Source organism: Oryctolagus cuniculus, chromosome X (assembly GCF_051225735.1).
Source record: "Oryctolagus cuniculus isolate XC-2025 breed Fujian yellow rabbit chromosome X, ASM5122573v1, whole genome shotgun sequence".
In the NCBI taxonomy this organism is placed as follows: domain Eukaryota; kingdom Metazoa; phylum Chordata; class Mammalia; order Lagomorpha; family Leporidae; genus Oryctolagus; species Oryctolagus cuniculus.
The window spans coordinates 77,916,330-77,923,923 of NC_142888.1; the positions used below are offsets into that span (position 1 = coordinate 77,916,330).

At 37.9% G+C, this 7,594-nt stretch overlaps 1 pseudogene; it reads right to left on the reverse strand.

The window, feature by feature from the left end:
• Positions 1-1,916: 1,916 nt before the first annotated feature.
• Positions 1,917-2,173, reverse strand: LOC138847522 (U6 snRNA-associated Sm-like protein LSm5 pseudogene; annotated as a pseudogene).
• Positions 2,174-7,594: the final 5,421 nt, after the last annotated feature.

A 7,594-nucleotide genomic window follows, 5' to 3' on the forward strand; every position in this document is an offset into this window, starting at 1 on the left:
AGGACCTTGGGGTATTCTTTATGACTTTAAAAATTGTACTTTATGTTGTGATTAGTACTATTTCATATTTTTGTTTGCTTTTAAAAATATTTTACATAGACAGTTGTACATTTTTAAGATGAAGTCATATGAATATTATGTGATTGTAAAATGTTTACTTATGTATCCAAATATGTTAATTAGTAAATATTAAAGCATAACACCTCCTTTTTAGAAAGTTTAGAAAATGACATTAATGTTTGTGGTCTCTGTATCAGTCCATTCTTTGCTAAAAAGCACCTTTCCCTTTTGTTTTAGGTTCAAAAAGCATAATCGTTTCAGATTACCATTATAAGCATAAAATGTGGGTCATATACAAATCTATATTTAATTTTAAATGTTTATGATCTGATTCCAGATCTCAAAGTCTGATATACAGATTATTTTTTCCTTGCCATGAAATATTTTTCTTTATTTTATTCCTTGTTTTATGAAATATATTTTGATTTAAAATATTTGGAATCATTTTAGTTATTTTAAAGCCTTACAAAGATACTTGATAAGTTGTTAGTTAAAAATCAAACTAAAATCCAAGTGAGTCTAAACACCAAGGGCAGCCAAATGTCTTGTATGGGATGAATGACTCATTTAGGTCAATGAAGAAATGGAAAGATTAATAATTAAACATAGGAAAATTAAAGCAGGAGCACATAAAGTATTGAAATGGATCCTTTCATTATAATTGAATTATAAATAATACAGTATTTTTATCTGTATGTCTTTCCTAATGTTTAATAACTAAGACTAACAACTATTATATTGTAACTAAAGTTACAAAATCTCACATATTTGGATATAATGGTGTTCATGAGTCAATAAAATTTTTCTATGTGTAAGATAAAGAAGAGTTCATGATATACTCCTCGTATAGTCATAGACAAATTTAACAGTATTAAATAATTTTAGAATTTATTACCACTCTTTCATTCTTCAGACTAAGAAGCTGAGGCACAGAATCAGATAAAAACAATTAAATTTAATAACCATCCCTGGATTATTTACCTATTGTACTAAAACTCACCTTGGTGTATGCTTTCTAATTCCTTCAGTTTAAGACTTCTTTGTATGACCATTTATTCACAATATGGTGACATAATAATGCCTTGAAAAAGTAATTATAAATTATTTAATTTAAAATACATTTGTGTGTACCTACTACATACCAGGCATTGGTAATGTAGGTTGTAAGGATATGGAGATAAATAAGATGTAATCTTTTCTTGAGAACTTTAAAAAGTAATTCAGTCCTTGGTTTCTGGCTGTTATATTAAAATAAATATGTAATCAACATGTATAATATTAAGTTTTACTATAGAAATATATTTTTCATTCTCACATTTTGCAATTTGTATGTGTGTTTTACTTATTTGAGAGACAGAGAGAAAGAGACAGATTGAGAGATCTTCAATCCCCTGGTTCATTCCCCAAATGCCCACAACAAGGGTTGGACCAAGCTGAAGCTGGGAGCCGTGTCTCCCTTGAACAGCAGGGACCCAGCCACTTGAGTCATCACCCACTGCCTCTTCAGGAAGTTGGAATTGGGAGAGGAGCCAGGATTTGAATCCAGGTACTATAATATAGGCTACAGGCATCCCAAGCAGCGGCATAACCACTACACAATTGCTCACTTCCCACAAGCAATATTTTTTTAACCAAAGACACATTTATTGTCTTAGTTTTCCAAAAACAAACTCTTCGCTTCTTTTTCCAAAATAATCATGATTAACTTACAAAATGGTTATACAATATATCTTCAAAGCATTTCCCTTTAACGGGAAGCTTAGCTTTATGGGATCTAAACATTAAAAGTTAAAAACAAACCGTGTTGTTGCCACTAGAAGACAACACAGGATCTAACGAAAGTCAAGGAAATCTGCTCACACTTCAGGCCTCTCTCCCCCTGGGACCAACATTGTAATATTTCCATTTAGCAAAATCTGATCTAATTCAGTGATCCTTCTTCCTTCTGGTGTGATTTCAAAAGTCATCGAAGCCAAGAAGGGTGTCAACAGTTTCCTTATCACTCTTCATCACAGTGTGAGTTCTGGATCCTATACATTTATCCACAAGCTCTAGCGGCAGCAGCTGCGATGGGTTCGTAGTAGCGTTAGACGCCATGGCTACGCAGGACGTGGCCTGCGTCCGTCCCACAAGCAATTTTTTTAAGTTTACTTCTCAGAACTAAATTTTGTACCTGATTATTCATTGCTGCTAGATGGGTCCAATAGTTGGTTCTTTGAAAAACACTCCTATTTATTTTTTTCGTGTTTCACTTTTCTCCAACTTTATTGAAGCATAATCGACAAAATTTGTGTAAATTTAAGGTGTACAATGTGATGTTTTGATAAATGTCTATATTGTGAAATGACTATGGTCAAGCTAATATACCCACCACAACACCGTATTACCTATTTTTTGTGGTAAGGACATCAGATATCTGTCTTGGCAAGTTTCATATATGCAATGTAGTGTTATTGGTTCCAGTCACCATGTTGTACATTATATCTCTAGAATTTATTCATCCTGCACAACTGAGAGTTTGTACCTTTGACCAGCATCTTCCTATTTCCCCCACCTCTACTTCTGGCAACAACTGTATTAGTCCATTCGTTCTTTTATAACAGACTACCATAAAGTTGGCAGCTTTTAAATAGAAATTTAATTTTCACAGTTGTGGAGGCTGAGAAGTCCAAGAGCAAGGTGCAGGCAGTTTCAGTATCTGGTAATGGCATACTTTCTACCTGAAAGGTGGTGCCTTGTCAGTGTGTCCTCACATGACAGAAGGGACAAATTCCTTTGAGTCTCTTTAAAAAAAATCTTATTTCTTTGAAAGGCAGAGTGACAGAGAAGGAGAAAAAGAGATCTTCCTTCCTCTGGTTCACTCCCCAAATGGTCACAACAGCAGGTGCTGGGCCAATCCAAAACCAGTAGCCTGGAACTCCATCTGGGTCTCCTATGTGGGTGACAAGAGCACAAGTATTTAGGCCATCTTCTGCTGCCTTCTCAAGTGCATTAACAGAGAGCTGGATTTGAAGTGAAGCAGCTGGGACTTGAACTAGCACTCTGATATGGGACTCTAGCACTGCAAATGGCAGCTCTTTATTCTGTGCCACAATGCCTACCCATGAGCCTCTTTTATAAGGAACTAATTCCTTTTCTGCTGGCTTCATCCTCATAATCCAGTCACCTCTCAGCAATCACACCTTTTAGAGCCGTCACGTTGTGGATTAGGTTCCAAAATATGAATTTTAGGCAGAAACAAATACTCAGAATATAGCAACAACTATTTTATACTCTGCATATGAGGGTTTTTTTTAAAAAAAGTATTTATTTAATTTTATTTGAAAGAGTTACAGAGAGAGGAGGAGACAGAGAGGTCTTCCTTCTGCTGGTTCACTACCCAGATGGCCGCAATGGCTGGAGCTGCGCTGATCCGAAGCCAGGAGCCAGGAGCTTCTTCCAGGTCTCCCACGCGGGTGCAGGGGCCCAAGGACTTGGGCCATCTTCCACTGCTATCCCAGGCCATAGCAGAGAGCTGGACTAAAAGAGGAGCAACCAGGACTAGAACCAGGTGCCCATATGAGATGCCAGCACTTCAAGCCAGGGCTTTAACCCACTGCGCCACAGCGCCAGCCCCCTCTGCGTGTGAGTTTGACTGTTTTAGATTCTACATGTAATTGAGGTCATTCAGTGATTGTCTTCTTTTAAAAAATATTTATTTGTTTAATTATTTGAAAGGCAAAGTTACAGAGAGAGAGAGAGAGAGAGAGATCTTCCCATTCCAAAATGGCCGCAGTGGCCAAAGCTGAAGCAAGATGAAGCCAGGAGCATGGAACTCCATCTGTGTCTCCCAAGAGCTGCAGGCACCCAAGGACTTGGGCCATCGTCTTCTGCTTTCCTGAGCACATTAGTGGGGAACTGGATTGGAAGTGGTGCAACTGGGACTCAAATTGGTGCCCATATGGGATGCTGGCATCACAGGCAGTGGGTTAACCTGCACTGCACCACAACACAGGCCCCCAATAGTTGTTTTTCTGTGCCTGATTTATTTAAGTTAGCATAATATCCTCCTGGTTCATCCATATTTCAGGAATGACAAACTTTCTCTTTTCTTAAGGCTGAATAATATTTCCATGTGTCTGCATATACCACCTTTATCCATGCATCTGTTGATATCACTTAGGTCAATTTGCTTCTTTGACTATTGTGAATAATGTTGGACTGAACATGGGAGTGCAGATATCTCTTTAAAATATTGATTTCATTTTCCTTGAGTATGTGTACCTAGAACGGGGATTGCTGGATCATGCAGTGTTTTGTTTTGTTTTGTTTTCCATTCTCCATAATGGCTATACATTTACATTCTCACCTTTAGTCTGCACAAATTCCCTTTTCTCTATATCCTTATCAGTATTTATCTTTTGTCCTTTTTATAATAGCCATCCTAAGAAATGTGAGTTGACAGCTCATTGTGGCTTTTATTTGCATTTCCCTGATGAGTAGTGTTGTTGAGCATTTTTTCATATACCTGTTGGCCATTGGTATGTCTTCCTTCGAGAAATGTGTGTTCAGGTCTTTTATCCATTTTTTAAAAAATTAAGATCTTATTTATTCAATACTTGACCTCAAAGTGCATACACAGGTTCACAGAGAAGTGTTGAAAATTGAATTTTGTTAGTCTGGTCAATGCATACAAATCTCATAGCTCTGTGGTATGTTCCAACAGTTTGTATTTGTCTTGAGTACCTCTGCATGAGTACAGTGTAGATGGCTTGAAGTCCATATATGAGAAACATTATCTGGCCTCAAACCTCACTTTATAGAGCGAATGACTAAATTGCACAGATGTGGTAATTAACAACAGAGATGAGTTTCAAGCTCATTTCCCAGATTCCCATCTTACTACTTTTCCAGGAGGCCTTACTATTTGATCTTCATGTTGGCCAACTTAGAAACCAATTTTTGCTACCAGTTTTTACTCTGATCCTTATTTTCTGGTTCAGTGTAGTTTCTAGTTCCTTAAATGAGGCAGGAACGTGATAAGAAACAAAAATTACCAGATTTGCTTTGATTGTCTCCCATTTCTTCCTTTACTTTTAGAGATGCAGGACTTGCCTCAATGGAGAAAAGTCAAACTCATACCCTAATCTCAAGCAGATCTATAATCTCTATATCCTAAACTTTGATGCATGTTTATTTTTTTTAAATTTAGTTTTCTTAACTGATTCAATGTGATTTGTAGATAAAATTTTAAGAACCTAATGATATTCCCTTCTCCCCTCTCTCCCTCCTTCTCTCTCTCTCCCACCCTCCCTTTCTCCCTTTCTTTTTTTTTGACATAATATATTTTAAAATTACATTAAAGAGGCTTAATACGTCACCAAATAAGAAGTTTAACAAGTAAAATGCAGAAAGACCCTAGATTAGTAGAAATATAGACAATGGCTATAAACAATAATTGAATGGAAAAATGACCATTTCACCCATATATAGTACATTTTAAAGTAATCAGAGATCATTAAAACTATAGCAGTATAACATTCTCAACGATTGGTTTGACAAAGGTAAACAAAGCTTTACAAAACTATATTTGCCGCAATTCTGATACACACAGGCATTTCTTTTTTCTTCCTTTTTTTCTTTTTAAATTTTAGCTCCCACTTATATGGGAGAACATGCACTATTTGTCTTTCTGGGTCTGGCTTATTTCACTAAACATGATGTCCTCTAGTTGTGTCCATTTTGCTGCAAATGGTCGAATTCCATTCTTATTTATAGCTGAAAAATATTCCATTGTGTATATATACCATATTTTCCTTATCAATTTATCTGATGATGGACATCTTGATTGGTTCAAAATTTTGGCTATTGTGAACAGTGCTGCTATAAATATGATAGTGTAGATATCTCTGTGATTCATGTCTTTTGGGTATATACCCAGTAGTGGGATTGCTGGATCATACGGCAAGTCTATTTCTAATGTTCTAAGAAATTTCCAGGAAAGAATGACCCATCAAAGAAGGAGGTACCTTTCTCTGAAGGGAGGAGAGAACTTCCACTTTGATTATGGCCTTGTTTAAATAAGGTCGGAGTTTGTGAACTCAAGAGGCTTCCATAGCCTTGGCAGCTCATGACAAAAGCCTCGGGTGATTAGTGACATCATAAATAAGAGTGTCAATTGTTAAATCAACAACAGGAGTCACTATACACTTGCTCCCCATGTAGGATCTCTGTCCTTAGTGTGTTGTACTATGAGAATTAACAGTAAAACTAGTATTCAAACAGTGCTTTATACTTTGTGTTTCTGTGTGGGTGCAAACTGTTAAAATCTTTACTTAGTAAGTATGTACTAAGTTGATCTTCTGTATATAAAGATAATTGAAAATGATTCTTGATGAAGAATGGGATTGGAGAGGGAATAGGAGATGGGATGGTTGTGGGTGGGAGGGAGGTTATGGGGGGAAAAGCCACTATAATCCAAAGGTTGTACTTTGGAAATTTATATTTATTAAATAAAAGTTTAAAAAAAAAAAGAAATGTCCAAGGCCACTGCTGTGCTGTATCAGGTACACTGGCATCCCATATGAACACCAATTCAACTCCGAGCTGCTCTACTTCTGATCTAGCTCCCTACTGATGTGCCCAAGGAAAGCAGCAGAGAAATGCCCAAGTGCTTGGGGCCCTGCCAGAAGATGCTCCTAGCTCCTGGCTCCTGGCTTCAGCCTGGCCCAGCTCTGGCCATTAATGACCATGTGGGGAGTGGAAGACCATCCGCTGGTTCACTCCCCAATTGGCTGCACCTGCCAGAGCTGCACTGATCTGAAGCCAAGAGCCAGGAGCTTCCTCTGGGTCTCCCGCATGTGTGCAGGGGTCCAAGGAATTAGGTCATCTGCTGCTGCATTCTGAGGCCATAGCAGAGAGCTGGGTCAGAAGTGGAGCAGCTGGGACATGAACTGGCGCCCATATAGGGTGCTGGCACTGCAGGCGGTGGCCCTACCCTCTATGCCACATCGTTGGCCCCCAAACCCAGATCTTAGAAGAATGCTCTAAATGTACTGACTTCACTTCATCACCACTCATCCATTCTGAAACCCACTGTATTTTACTTTTCTACTTCATTTTGTCATTGAAATCACTTTTACCAAAATCACCATGAACTTCATATTGCCAGAAATGTCAGTTCTTTGTTTTCAACTTTTTGACCTCTCAGCAGGTTCATCATAGTTGACCACTCCCTCTTTGAAATAATCTCTTCTTCTCTCAGGTTTTTGTGACATTAATTTGTGTTTGTGTCTTTATGTCTCTGGCTACTCTTACCCTACTTCTGAATCAGGAGTGGGGAACACCTGACCCGTGGTCCATATAAGACCTGCAAAATCCTTGGGTCTGGCCCTGCCAAGGCAACTGCAGGCAGTACTCAAAACCCAGTAAATGTATAGCAGGCTAATTTTTAAGTTGATGATTTTGTATGGCCCATGAATGATGTTACAAATATCCAAATGACCCTTGGAAGAAAAAGGGTCTCCCTCCCACCCCCGTATAAAGAACTTTCAAA